This window comes from Ictidomys tridecemlineatus, chromosome 16 (assembly GCF_052094955.1).
Source record: "Ictidomys tridecemlineatus isolate mIctTri1 chromosome 16, mIctTri1.hap1, whole genome shotgun sequence".
In the NCBI taxonomy this organism is placed as follows: Eukaryota; Metazoa; Chordata; class Mammalia; order Rodentia; family Sciuridae; genus Ictidomys; species Ictidomys tridecemlineatus.
The window spans coordinates 40144325-40159403 of NC_135492.1; the positions used below are offsets into that span (position 1 = coordinate 40144325).

The 15079-nt window shown below is 42.7% G+C and overlaps 1 long non-coding RNA gene across 1 annotated transcript in view; it reads left to right on the plus strand.

Moving 5' to 3' along the window:
* Positions 1 to 15079, plus strand: part of LOC144371171 (uncharacterized) — a 73456-nt gene that overhangs the window by 3458 nt on the left and 54919 nt on the right. The window contains exons 2-3 of the long non-coding RNA XR_013431321.1: positions 2515 to 6242; positions 6815 to 6877. This is a non-coding gene — a long non-coding RNA (uncharacterized LOC144371171). The remainder of the gene's footprint in view (positions 1 to 2514; positions 6243 to 6814; positions 6878 to 15079) is intronic.

Below are 15079 nucleotides of genomic sequence, written 5' to 3' on the forward strand. Positions count from 1 at the left end.
GTGCCCAGTCAGATCCCCACCCATTACTTCATGACGTCAGCCAACCCCTTTGAGGACTGCACACTCTGGCACTGAGAGATCCAAAAGCTCATTTTTTAGAAATGTAACTTTCTAAAGTAGGCAAGATAGCCCTTCTCTTGATTTATTTCCTGCTCAATTTGTGAGGGTAGGACTACATCCTTCAGGACCAAAGTGGACCAAGTGGTCAGATGGTTATTTAGTCATCAAAATTGGCTATTTCAACTTGGCCCTGGCTCAGTTCAAAGTTTTGGCCTTAAGTGGTTAGTCTGATGTCTGCATGTGAAATCTGGTTACACTATATGCTGTGAAGCTTGTCTTTCTATCCATCCACCTATCCATCCATCCATTTCTCTATCATGCTGAGAGTAGAACCCACTGTCTCACAGATCCTAAGCAAGTGCTCTACCACTGAGCTACATTCCTAGTTCTTTACCTATTTAAAGGAAAGTGAGCAAGAAAAGTAGATGGCAAGCTGGAATGACAAGACCTGCCCCCCATCTCCTCTTAAGTAACGTCCATACTTATGTGCATATTGCTAGAGAAACATACACTGATAAAATGGAGAGTAATTTATAACCAGATGTTGAGAATTTTAAAAAGGTTCAGTTCTGTTATTCCACACTTTGAGACTTTTCTCTGATAAAATAATCATGGACACCACCAAGAAAAGCATAAAGATGTCTATTGCAGATTTTTGTGTAACAGTAAAAGACTAAAAATAATACAATACCCAATAAATTATGGCACATTGATAGAATAGACTACTAACAATATTAACCAGCTGTTAAAATCACATAAGAGAATATAGAATTATGTGAAAACTGACCATGATGAGAAGGATCACTTAAAAATCAAGTTATAGGGGCTGGGGATATAATTCAGTTGGTAGAGCACTTGCCTAGCATGTATAAAGCCCTGGGTTCAATCCCCAGCATCACCACACCAACCAAGAAAAGAGTAAGTTATGAACCAAATGTGGTGGTGCACGTCTGTAATCCCAGTTCCTCCAGAGGCTGAGGTAAGAGGATTACAAGATCATGGCCAGCCTCTCCAATTTAGCAAGACCCTCAGCAACTTAGCAAGATCCTATCTCAAAATATAAAATAAAAGGCTGGGGATGTAGCTCAATGGTAAAGTACCCCTGGGTGCAATCCCCAGTACCAAAAAAAGGAAGGAAGGAAGTTATAAAAGACTAGGTATATATGAACTCACTTTGTGAAAAATTATACCTATGCATAAAAAAGCTTCAAGTATCTACATCAAGGATTGGTGGGAAGGAGAAAAGTTTGTGAGCACTCTTGGGTTTTTATTTATCTGTATTTTCTAATTTTTTAAAGTAAATTTATGTTACTTTGGTAATCAGAAAAAAATGACCAATAATTTTTATAAAAGGATTTGTGCTTGGTTTCCTTTTAGAAAAGCACTTTCATTTATTAAAAGGCCTCAACCAGAACTAAGATTAAATTGATCTCTCTCTCTCTTTGGCTTGGATGGCTGTGAAGGAATGGGGATGTTAAAGCTGAGAACAGCAGCAATAGCCACAGAGCACTCCAGTGACAGAAGTCTGTACTAGGAGGCTGTGCCTATTTTCTGTGGGGCCCTGGGAAAGTTACTCAATGTCTCTGTGCTTCTGCCACTATATCCATAAAATGAAACGTTTGGTTTCATTATCTCTGGGGTTCTTTGAAAGGTCAAAATTTTATGAATTCAATTAATTTTATGAATTCAATAAATGTTATAGAGAACGTATAATGGCCCAGAAGTGGTCTTACTTTGAATTATTTTTCTCTCTCTAGCACCATGAGATGGCTGAAAGCTCTGCTTACTCCCGGGTCTTAGCTTCTGTTTTCTTCTGTGCTTCTCAGCCTTGTATGAACTGGCAGATTCATGGAAAAAAAAATACAAAGCATGTCAGGCTCATCTTGCTGTGTGCCTCTTCACATTGGGATCTTGGCCCCTCAAGTCCTAGCTTTCTGGAGAGCATTTTGATAGCTTGTAACTGATTTTTATTTTCTTTGAAACAGTTTCATGCAGGTGTTCCAGCTGTTTATTGAGAGTATCATCTCTACAAGCTGGCTTTTTCATAGGCAGAAGTCCCTTAGTATGTTGTAAAGTGAAAATGACTGGTTATAAAAAGGTGTGTATAATGGGATTCTATTTATCTGCAAACATATATATGTGCTTATGGAGAAGAAATACAGAAAGAGCAAAGGCAGTTCACAATAGCCATCTCTGGCTAAGCTTTCTTTCTTTAATGACATATATTTTTCAATTTTTATTTTACATTCATACATACCATGAATGTCCAAACTGGTGTTGACCTTTGAGGTCATTTATACCCATTTCACAATTAGAAAAACTGAGGTCAAGAAGATTTACGTTTCCTTCAACTGAACAACATTCGAGATCTGCCATGGGCAGAGAACTATGTATGGTATGGACTACAGAGCAGCCAAAGAAACAACCTGTAATCACTTGTTTCCTCCATCTCAGGTGTCTCCAACTTGGGCTAGATTTTGGGAACTAAGGATGAAGATGATGAAGAGCTGCCTTTAAGATGCTGTACTTGAGGAGAAAGCTAAATAAGCCATCCTGGGTATGACTGATACATACTAAGGCAACAACGTAACTTTAGAAACTGGTTTTCTTTTAACCAGTCCTCCCCATATCCCACTAAAAGACTGTATTTCCCACCAACTTTGCAGTAACATGTGGCCGTGTGACTAAATTCTGACCAATGAGATAAAAGGGAAACTGCTGTTTCTGGGACATCTCTTTAAAGGGAATGAACAAACTCTCCTTTTTTTCCTGCTCCTTGGAATGTATGTACTGGTTGCAGCTTTAGTAGTCATGAAAGGAGAGATAAACTAGGATGGCAGAGCAGCCATGAGAAAAAAAATAACCTCTATCTTGCTTATGTTACTATTGCTTTACGTTTTCTCTCAAATACAGATAAAATCACAGTCTTTACTTATATAAATCCTTAAAATAAAGTGCTATGAGAACAAAGAAATAAAGAGAGAGGAATGAACATTTCCTACTCGTGGCATCAGGGAAGTCAGGAGAGGTGAAGGGATATAAAGAAGTGACTGGTGAGATGGGTAGGAAAGGAGAAAGTTTGGGTAGAGCAGATCATGCAGAACCCAGGCACAGGACTGGGAAAAGGAACATGTTCACTGGAATCAGGCAGCCTGGACTGAAATCTCACCACCGTCCTCAGCAATCACATGTATTCAGAATCCACACATCAGTCTCTCCATCTGTAAAATGGAGATAACCACAGAATCAACATCACTGAGTTGTAGTGAGTGTCATTGAAGTTAATGCATGTCAAGTGCTTAGACCAATGCCTGGCACAAAGTGAGGGCTCAATAAATTTTTTGTCCCTTCCCCACACCCAACCTCTCTCGGTCAACCTTCCTTGGGGCTCAGTGCTTATCTATCAAGTGTGGTGTACACAGTCCTGCCTCCCAGGGTGGCAAAAGTGATTTTACCCATGGTGAGTGCTAAACCAGATAGCTCCTTCTTACCCTTCCCTGGAGGAACTTACAATCAAGAAAACTAGGTCAAGAACATTTAAATTTCTTTCAATCGAAGAATTATTAGAGGTTTTCCATGAGCAGAAAACCATGCTATGGACCACAAAGCATCCAAAGAAATATAAATACCCATTGATTCGGGCACTTGACAGATTCCCCCAGACCCCAAACCCTACTCTGTGTCAAGCCCTGGGACAGGAGGTCACTGATTCTGGAAGAATCAGATCTTCTCTCTGCTTTCAGCTCAAGGAGAGAAAGGGAAAATACTGGAATATAAGCACAATTCACTGTCAAAAGGGGGACCATGATCAAATTTCAGTCCACAAGCTCAGGTGAGCAAGAAAGATAATTTGAACTCAGTCTGTACTGTGGTCTCCCCTCACAGTGAAGAAAATCTTAATATCAGGCAAGCCAAACTTCTCCTATACCTCTAGTGCACAGCATGGTTCCAGGGACCTCATGGGGTGCATCTGGTGTACATCATCACTTAGCTACATTGGCACTTGTTAGTACATCTTTGTTCCTATCTGAGGAGGGCTCATCCTCCCACAGAGGTCATTGTTTGTCCCTTATTCCTAGGTCTTAACACATCTCAAGTGCATAGGAAACACTGCTCAGCCCCAATGGCATCTGGCCTCAGCGAGCTCTGTTATAAAAATGAGATTCTTCTGCTCGGCTCCCCACAGCCATTTCTCCTCTAAAGCACCTGCCTAGGAGGAGGACACAGGTCCATTCTACATTCAGGTTCTTTCGAACTTATCTGGAGATTCTGGGTCTCTCCTAAATCCCTTGAATATTTCCCTATCAACCATGTCATCAATGCACAAGAGCTTTTTCCTATTTCTCATAAACCCCTATTCTTTAGGAATACAAAAGCCAGGGGGAAAAACACCTGACTTCTCTTTTTCTGTAGAGCCAAAAAAGGGACAGCAGCATCAAGATGATAATCTAAAATGAAGGAATGTAAAATTCCTGAGTAAAAGAATTTATCAAAACAAAAACAACAACAACAAAAAAACCTTCCTGATCTCTACCAGATTGGCAGAAATCAAAAAGATTGACACCATCAAGTGTAAACTAGGAAATGGAGCCACTGGAACTCCATTTATGGCTGATGGGAATGAAAACAGTACATCACTATAGAAAACTGTTCTTCAGTTTACTAAACATAGATCTATCCTATGATTCAGAAATTCTACTCTAGAGATGCCTCCAAGAGAAATGGAGGCATTTCTACTAAACACTGAACATAAATCATAACAGTTTTATTCTTAATTGCCCAAACTGGAAACACCCTAGATATATACCAACAAGAGTCTGAATAAATAAGCTGGTTAATTCACACTCTTGAGAAACTATTCAACAATAAAAACAGATGAACTATTTCTGTCCACAACAACATGGAATCATTATTTTGATTATAAAGAACACAAAAAGTAATTTTTATACAATTCTATTTATATAAAGTTTGATAATTGGTTTTAGAAGTGTTTTCTTCTGGGGTTGAAGAGATACTTTTCATGATTGGAAGAAGGTGCTGGAAGAGTTCTGCACTTTGATCTCTGGGATCGTTACATAGGTATAGATTGGTAAAAATTCATTGAGCTCTACATTAAATGTTCGTGCAATTTACCAAAAGTACATTATACCAAAACTTTAAAACCTAATTTTCCCTAAAACCCCACAGAGGCTAACATTTCAAATATACATCCCACTGTATGTGCCATGAAGAAGCAAGTGGACAGTACTATTATGAGAGCCCCTGGGAGGTGTAGGCCCACTGTGAGGTGGGAACAGTGGGTACCACTCATAGAAAACTTCCTGGGGGAGGTGATAAGGACCTGAGATGAAGGCCAAGCAACAAAGGCTAAGGCATTCCAGACATGAAGAACAGTATGCAAAGGCTTTCACTGTGCCCCAAGAGAAGATGACTGAGAGAGGATGAGTGTGGGGAAGAGACAAAAGACAAGGCCATAAAGATGTGAAAAGGAGTAAGATCTGACAGAGCTTAGTAAGCCAAAGGGTAGTTCACAAGGGTGCTTTCAAGAACTGTGAGCAGATTTAGACTTTAGAAAAGATCTCGGTGGACATGAGGAGAAGCAGGGTTAAATGGACTGCAGGAATGTAGGAGAGAGGGTATGTTCCCTGAACTGTGACTGGAACAATAGCGGCCAGAGTGGGGAGAGGTGCTTCAAGGAATACTTCAGAGGACATCATTGGTGACCAACAATACTAGGAACAGGGGAGATTCCTTGCCTTTCCTGTGAAGGTAGAACCACTTATTGAGAAAACAACAGAAGGAGGTATATTTCTAAGTGTCCTTATGATGGGCCAGATGCTTTTGCCTGTTCAGTTCCTGCTTCTCCTTTTTCTTGTGACAGAATCCTGTTTTTCCTATGGAGAACTAATCTTCCTTGCCCCTTGGTCATAAAACTCCTCTCTGGGCTCTAGGACAGTGGCTCAGAGCTGGCCAGTCAGCACTTCCAGCTCTCTGGTCACGATGATTGGCTCAGGAATTCGTATATGACTCAGACTGAGGAATGAGGGCCCTGGAAATTCTGCTGAACCTGATGAAAAAAAGTGTATCTTTCCTGCTGGGACTGTTCAGCTGGTAGAACTACAGAAGGACATCTTTGCCACCAAGACAGAGCAAGCTTGGCTGACAATCAAGCCAGCACTTGAGTAAGCAGAACCAAAAGAAAGAATCATAAGCCTGTGATAATTTTTAGATTTTTAGATTCAGCCATGCCTGGAGACTAACCTGGACTTTCCATTTTCATAAGCCAATGGATTATCTTCTTGGAATAGTTCTGTTGAATTGGAACTGCACAAGTGCACTTACTACCAGCCTCCCCTTTCTCTCTCTCCTCTCTTGTGTGTGTGTGTGTGTGCGCGCACACACGTGCGCGCACACATGCCTTTTATCTGAAATATTCTCATGAATTTAGGCTCCATTAAAAAGCTTTTATATAGGTACAAAGTTTCTGATCAGGATGATAAAAAAATATTGGAAATGGATAGCAGGTGATAGTTGCACAACACTGTGCACTTAATGCCATTAGGTTGTGCTCTTAAAGTGGTTAAAACAGTAAATTTTTATTTTCAATTAAAAAAATTCTGTTAAAAAGCTTTTGTGACCATATTAAGAGAGACAAGCTTTAGGTGAAGGAAACTAAGTTACTTCCTGAAGGACATGAATTTTGAGATGGAGTTTGAGAGATGTCCTGAACAGGATCTGATGTGAAGTATTTCAGGTGAAGAGGACAGCACAAGCAAACCCTTGGAAGTGGGAAGGAAAAGAGAGCATTCAGAGAATGGTGAGTAGTCAGGCTGGCCTGGCCAACCTGGGGAATGGTGGGAGAAGAATCTGGGAGACTGGGAACCAGAGGGCCTTGAATATCAAGGTGAGTTTATATTAATCCAACCAATGACTCCATTGACTAGAAAAGGCATCAGGAAGTTCCCATAAGAGCGGGACAAACAGTGAACTCAGAGAACAGTAAACTGTCCCAGCATATAGCATAGTGGTATCCCTGGCACCTTGTCCCAAACCATACAGTCTTTCCAGGCTGGGACATCTAGGGGTCTGGGACATCTAGGGGTCTTGCTCAAAAATAACCCTCTGTCTTTGTCTCCCACCACTCCTCCCTGGGCTCGCTGCCCTCCTGATGCCCTAAAAACACCTCAACCTTTTACCCCATCTTAGTATCTTTGTGCCTGCATATTTCTATCCTCTAAATCTTCCTAGATACCACATCATCATTTGATCTTTATTCCCTGGCTTCTTGTTGGAGAAGCCCTTGCTTAGTGCAGTAGGGTCCCTATCACTTTGCCTTTCTTAGTTACTCTCACTGCCTGAAATGGTCTTTTCCATAATCTGAGTGTAAGTAACTTGTTCCCTACTATCTATCTTGTTCCCTACTGTATGCCCAGCATTTAGAACAGTGACTGGCCCATAGAAGGTGCCCCCAAAATGGTAACTGAATGAACTATTTGGATAGGTGAAATCTTTAGAGGCAATTCTGCAAATAGGGAAGCTGAATCCACAAAATGTAAGAGATGCACCAAAAACATCCTGAAATCATTGTCAGAGTCAGACTCAGAACCTAGGACTCCTGGCTCCAAGGTTAGTCCTTTCCTATAATTCAGCTCCAACCTTCTCTGCCAAAGAACGTACCAGGGGGCTGGGGATGTGGCTCAAGCGGTAGCGCGCTTGCCTGGCATGCGTGCGGCCCGGGTTCGATCCTCAGCACCACATACAAACAAAGATGTTGTGTCCGCCGAGAACTAAAAAATAAATATTAAAAATTCTCTCTCTCTCTCTCCTCTCTCACTCTCTCTTTAAAAAAAAAAAAGTACCAGGATTTGGTGATTTTTCTCCTCTGATATGAATATCCCAGGGAAAGAAGGGCAATGAAATAGAAAGAAGCTGTGAGAGCTGTAGTTCAGCCTGCACATCCCCTTCAGGCTATGAGCTCCCAAGGCCAACACCTAGCACACCAACAGCATAGCTGGTGCTCAGAAAAGGTTTGTTAAATGAGAAAGCCACTGCTCCCATAAAGACAACAGGTGTTGGGGCTGGGGTTGTGGCTCAGCGGTAGAGCGCTCACCTAGCACGTGTGAGGACCTGGGTTCAATCCTCAGCACCACATAAAAATAAATTAACAAAATAAAGGTATTGTGTACAACTCAAAAATAAACATTAAAAAAAAAAAGACAAAGGTGTCACATGGGTTAGTGGTTGAGAGTCCAGAGTCTAGGCTTGGCAAACCTGACTTGAAATCCTAGCTGAGCAGCTGGGAGTGGTGGCACATGCCTGTAATCCTAATAGCTTGGGACACTGAGGCAGGAGGATCTCGAGTTCAAAGCCAACCTCGGCAATGGTGAGGTGCTAAGCAACTCAGTGAGACCCTGTCTCTAAATAAAATATAAAATAGGGATAGGGATGTGGCTTAATGGTTGAGTTCAATCCCCGGTATCCTCCTCCCCACTCAAAAACAAACTAGCTGAGCCACTTTCCAGCTGCCTTATACTGAGCTTAATGAAGAATGTACTTGGTGTTATCTGAGGCAGCTTATCTCCAAGATAGTGACCAATGGCCTTCAACTCCCACAGTGAGTCAGGGCTGACCTGCATGACCAACATCACTGCAGAGTAACAGTGTGTAACTTCTCAATCTAACATATGAAAGATAGCGGGACTTCCACCTCAATCTGTTAAGTTACCCAATACACAAGTCAGTTTCCATACTATGAATATACTTGGGTGGCTTGATGCAGAGGCTACAAGGCCTCCCAGCAACAGCCAGTACCAGTTCAGGTGCAGGTGAGTGAGCCATCTGTGAGTAGCCCTTTCAGCAAACTCAAGCCTTGAAATGGCTGAAGTTGCAGTCCTATGAGACACCATGGGCTAGAACTGCCCAGCTATGCTGCTCCTTGAAATCCTGACTCCTGGAAACTATGAGGGATAATAAATATTGTTGTTTTAAGTCATTAAATGTTGGGGCAGTTTATTATGCAGGAACAGATAACTAACGCATTGTCCTCATCTTCATCCCCTGAAGTTGTCAAGGGCTTACTACATGGTTTTCTTTCAACCCTCTCAACAATGCTATGAGATAGGTATTCTTACTATCCCTACTTCACAGGTAAGGAAACAGGTTAAAAGCAGTGAATTCTCTCCCTGCAGAGTCCCTGATCTTAAGAACTTCATAAGCAGGACTGAGAGTCTCAAGTTCAGATATCTACTCCAGGGGGAATCTAGCTCAATAGGTTGGGATGGTGGTAAGAACAAAAATAGCAAACATCTCCCCTGCCCTTGAGCCCCTGATTGATCAAAGGAAACTTAGCTTACAAATAATATTTCCCTGCAGGGAAACACACCAATGCCTATACAGTAATGACAAAAAGTAACAACCTTCCATAGGGTCTTGTCAATTTGCCTCAACGAAACCTTACACACTTCTCACTCTATGGCAATCCACCTGACAAGTTAGCATAGCACTGTACACATCATAGATGGGGACCCTGAGGCTGGAGGAGTTGTGTGATGGTTGGAACATGCAGCCTGTTAATGGCCCATGTAAAATCTCGCAATAGGGTATTTTTATAAGTGTTCAGGGGACACTAGGAGGCAGGCAGAATTCCTCTGAGGGAGGTTACTAGAAAAGGTGAGTAGGGGCAGGGTTCTGAAATGGAGAGATGGCTTGGAAGAGAAAGTGGAGCATTCGAGGGTCTGAAAGGGGTCAGAGGGAGTCCCCCAGGAGGCTTCCAGATGTGTGCCAGGCAAAGAGGGGAACATTGTCAGAATAAAAGGAATGAGCAAGCCTGGGTGTGTGGAAGAGGGTTGGCCAAGAAACATATGTGCTAGGTGGAGCTGCAGCTGCGGGGTGTGCACAGAATGAGAGATCTTGGGGCTGGAGCCAAAGTCAACTGCCATGCCTAGAGCGGGAAGAAGGGGCTTATCTGGCTTGCTGGATGAAAATCATCCCTATGGTTTTATTCTCCCAAGGGGATAGGTTGGGGTTTCCTCCAGCATGGGCAAATGCACTCAATCCATTATCTTTTTTCTCTGTCAGATGGGGTAGAAGCCTTTATGCCCTGTCTCAAGGTTGCCAAGTACAGCTGTGCAGGTCACTCACTGCACACAGGCACAAGGTCAAAAGTGCTAGAATCCAGCCTGCCCTTTGCTAAACCGTGGCTCTGTAAGGCTGTACCTGCCCAGAGGGAGTGTCACTGTTTTGTTTTTTAAATTATGAGCTAAATTACACACAAATGAATTTTTCAACTTAAAATCCACCATTGTGCCCATTTCAAAGTGCAAAATCCAGTGATTTTAGTATATTCACAATATTATGCAACCATCACCATTATGAGTTTCCAGAACATTTCTATTACCCCGCCAAAACAATTCTGTAGCTCTCTATTCCCTCCTTCCCGCATCCCTTGGTGATCACTACCCTATCTGGTCTCCTATCAATTTCCTTATTCTGGGCTTTTATACAAATGGAATCCTATGATTTGTGGTCTTTTGTGATTATCTTCTTTCACTTAGCATAATGTTTTCAAGTTTTACCCAGGTTGTAGCATGTATTATTGCTTCATTATTTTTGTGGCTACTAATATTCAACTTTTTGCATATCCGTTCATTAGCTGATGGGTATTTGGGTTATCTTCATTAGTCATTATGACTATGAGTTTGTATAAGTTTTTCTGTGAATATGTTTTCCATTCTCTGCTTGAGTGTGTATCTGGGTAGACCACATGGTAATTCTGTTTAATTTTTTGACCTACCAAATTTTTTTCCAAAATAATTGTATCATTTTACATTAGTAAATTTGAGATTCCAAAGTCTCCACATCCTTGTCAACATTCATTATTGTCCATCTTTTTCACTTTAGCCTTCCTAGCAGGTTTGAAATGACATCTTCTTGTGGTTTCAATTTCCCTAATAGCCAGTGATGAACATCTTTTCATGTGCTTACTGGTCATTTGTACACCTTCTTTAGAGATACATCTCTTTAAATCCTTTGCCCATTTTTGAGTTCTTAAATATTCTGGATACTAGATCTGTATGAGATAGGGGATTTAAAAATATTTCCTCCCATTATCTGGGGACTGCCTTTTTCTAACTCATACCAGGACTCTTTCTGGGCTGGAGCTTAATCCCTCAGCCAGAGAACTCAACATTCTCCCACCATGAAAACAGAAACAGTCTCTCAGAGATCTCACCCAAGAGAACATTTAATCCCTCAATACCTTTACAGCTGCCCCTCCATGTGCCAGGTACTGGCAGACAGACTCTGAAGATAATATTGGCCCTTTCCTCCTATGTTACCTATCCTCATGAATTATATCAACAATCATCCAGACACTCAAGCCAGAAACATGGACACTGCCTGGACTCCTTCCTGCTATGCCAGTCGCTGTAGTCCAGTGGCCCTCTATGTTCTCTCCACCTCCCACCCTACTGTGGCATGCGGCTTCTTACCTGAATGATTTTAGGAGCTCTGTAACCATCTCTAGGCCCCTGGACTTGCTTCTTCCAGTCTATTCTCCTCTCTAGCAGTGCACAATGGAATGGACATTCCATCATGGGGATGCTGACAACTTCTTAATGGCTACTATGTTGTCACTCCTATGGATGCCAGCCATATGGTGCAGAATGCTCTTTCCATTCCTTTTCTGGAAATGATACAGCTAGACTGAACCTTCTGAATTTCCCAAGTCACTCTACCTCCAAGATGTATAGGCATCACATAATCTGAAATGAGGTAAAGTACAGAGATGCTAGTAGGGATTCCCAAAACAGGCCACAGTTGAGCAGTAAGTAGTCAGGAATGAAGTATGGAAAAGGAGGGGACAGGTAGTGGAGGAAGCCTCCATCCCTCATGTGCGGTAACATTCTTGGACACGCAGGCCTGCCTTGGTGCTCATCTGACTCACCTGAGAAGAGGGGTCAGAGCTGAGCCTCCTGCACACGTGAATACCTGAGTCAGCCCCATGGGTTTAGGAAGCTGATTCAGCTGGCCCTCTTGGATCATCACAGAATCCTGAAACCCAAGTGCCAGGAAGGATTTCAGTGATCACATGGCCACCCCCTCATCTCTTTGCCTCTATATAACTCCATTTTTCCCATCTCAAAAATGGGAATAATGATGTCTTTCAGGCTGTCATGAGGATCAAAAGATATCTATGTTTGGGAAGCATATCTAGACTCTTATATTAAAAAACACAGGCCCAAGGAGACAAATCAATAGTTTCCAACTCTGTGTTAGAATCACCAGATAAGCTGGCTAAAAATAAGGATCCCAGGAACCTAATGCCCAGGATAGGGGCCCATTCATCAGCATGCTTTAACTTCCTACAGGTGATACCCGTGGTAGGCAGGTGTGGGAATGTGGTCTGGCTCTCTTCCCAGAATCCCAAGGCATGCCTCTGACCAGATGATCACTGTGTGTGGCCGGGCCTGCTTTGCTTTTGCTGTCTGAAAGCCAAGTGCTGGCTTTCTGGCTATAGAACTGCAGAAGGACAGAAACCCCTCTGGCCACTGTGATTTGGACTTGGCTATCGAAAACATTTGGGAGAGAAGTGTTTCCTGGCATGCAGCCCTGGCCTCTGGGAGACCTGCTGACCATGGGGAAAAGGAGTATGAGGGAGGAGTAGGGAAGAAAGGGCAGATAGAACTGAAACCAAATGAAAACACAAGTCAGGTTCATCCAGGGTGGGTGGCTGCCTCAAGGGTCACCTCCATGTCTGTTTCAGGCTCCTCTGGCTCCATTCCCATCAAAACATTTTCTCCATACAGGATCTGAAACTCATCCATACGGAAGTGCAATTGCCTAATAATGTCAATTTAAAGTATAACCCTATTTCCTTCTTTCTTCTCTCTCTTTCCTTCCTTCTTCCCTCCCCCAGCAAGGTCTGCTTTTTAATATTGCATCTGATCTTGAGCTCTTAATCACAGCTGCATTTTCTCCATTCTTTCTTTCTTCACTTATTATGTTTTCCATACTTGCTCAGCCAAGCCACTACTCTGGTCATGTCTCATTCTCGGCCAAGCCTTCCCGTCCCCAGAAGTTGAATGTGGCTGGAGAAAAACCACGTTTTGTTTTTCATATGCTTTTTACAAAACTACCTTGACAGTGTTCATTTAAGTTTCATGACCTTGAGTTGTGCAAGAGCCCTCAATGCTGCCTTTTGACTATGTTCCTCCTTCCTAGTTGCTGTCTCTCAGCTCTCCTGCTTCAACACCAATGCCTCTCACCCATGCTCATTCTCCTCTTTCTAGTCATCAAAAAATGGAAGTGGAACATCCACAGAGCTCTGCCACACACACCTACTGCTATATTTTCAATGCATCATCCCCCTCCCCCAACAAATTTCATGTGTTGTGGACTTTATTCACAAAGCCACAGGGTGATAGTATTTGGAAGAGGGGTCTTTAGGAGATAATTAGGATTAGATGAAGACATGAGGGTGTGGTCTCCATGATGGCTTTATAAGAAGAGAGAGACCTGACTGAGCTAGCACAACTGCTCTATCTTTTTGTGTGTTATCTTCTATTAGTCTATGATGCATCAAGGAGGCCTTTACCTAATGCTGACACCTGATTTTGGACTTCCCAGCCTCCAGAGTCAAATAAACTTCTATTCTTATCAATAACCTGCCTGTAGATATTCAGTTATTGCAACAGGAAACCAACTAAGATGCCGACCCTCCCACCCACATACTCTGCCTTCCTTCCCATTGCCACAGGGGAGCTTACATATCTGTACCTGTGCCCTAGACCCTTTCCTAACATCTGCTCAGGGACATCTCTCCAGAAAATGATCCTCTTTTGCCACAGCATCATTTTTTATTTTCAGCAAGCATACAAACATACTGTCATTTCTGTTATCTTTGGAGCAGCAATTCCTCCTCCCCCTCCAACTGCCCCTTCATGTCTCTTGTTTTTGGTTAATTATTGCTGTGTCACAAAGAACCCCCCATACCAAATGGCTTTCTAACAGCCACTCTCCAATGTAATGGGTTTGCAGGGGCTCAGCTGAGTGGTTATTCTGCTTTGTGTGAAACTTAAATGAGCACAGTGAAAGGTTCCATTGGGCCGTTACAGGATGGCCACTGGTGTTGTTGAGGAGAGGGTTTCTAAATGCCCTCTCTGTGTGGCTTGGGCTTCTTATAGCACAATGCTTGGGGATCGAGAAAGCCAGACCCAGGCATGGTGGTGCACATTTGTAATCCCAGTGGCTTGGGAGACTGAGGCAGGAGAATTACAAGTTTAAAGCCAGCTTTAGCAACATGGCAAAGCTGTAAGCAATTTAGTGAGATCCTGTCTCTAAATAAAATGTAAGAAAGAGCTGGGGATATAGCTCAGTGACTCTGGTTCAACCTCTACTACCAAAAAAAAAAAAAAAAAAAGCTAAAGCTACCAGATGTTATTATGGCTTAGATCTACAACCAACGTGGTGTTGCTTCCACTGTATTCTTTTGGTTAAATTTCAGGGATGGCCCAGGTTCAAGAGGAGGGATCTACACAAAGACTTGACTATCAGGAGGAAAGATTCATTGGGGGCTACCAAATAACAGACTAACCCATTCCCCTCTGCAGCAAAACTTCTCCAAAGAACTGTCCATCCTCTTTGCTCCCATTCATCTCTCTGATTTTCCTTAAACACATTCCAGCCAGGCATTTGCTCCCACTCCTCCACTGACATCCTTTGTCAAGTTACCAGTGGCCTCCACACAGCAAAATCCACTGTCAATTCTCAGCCTGTGTCCAGCTGGGCTTGGCACAGCTTACCGCTCCTTTCTTCACTGAGTACAGAACCCGACCTTGTTTTCCTCCTATGTCCCGGCTCTCCCCTTCCCAGGTTTCTTACTGGTTCCTTCCTCTCCCCAGCCACTTAATGTCGGCATGACCCAGGGCTCAGTCCTTGATCCTCTTGTCTGTGCTCATTCTCTTGGTTATCCCACCCAATCTCACTGCTTTAAATACCACCTATAGTCAGGCACCACACA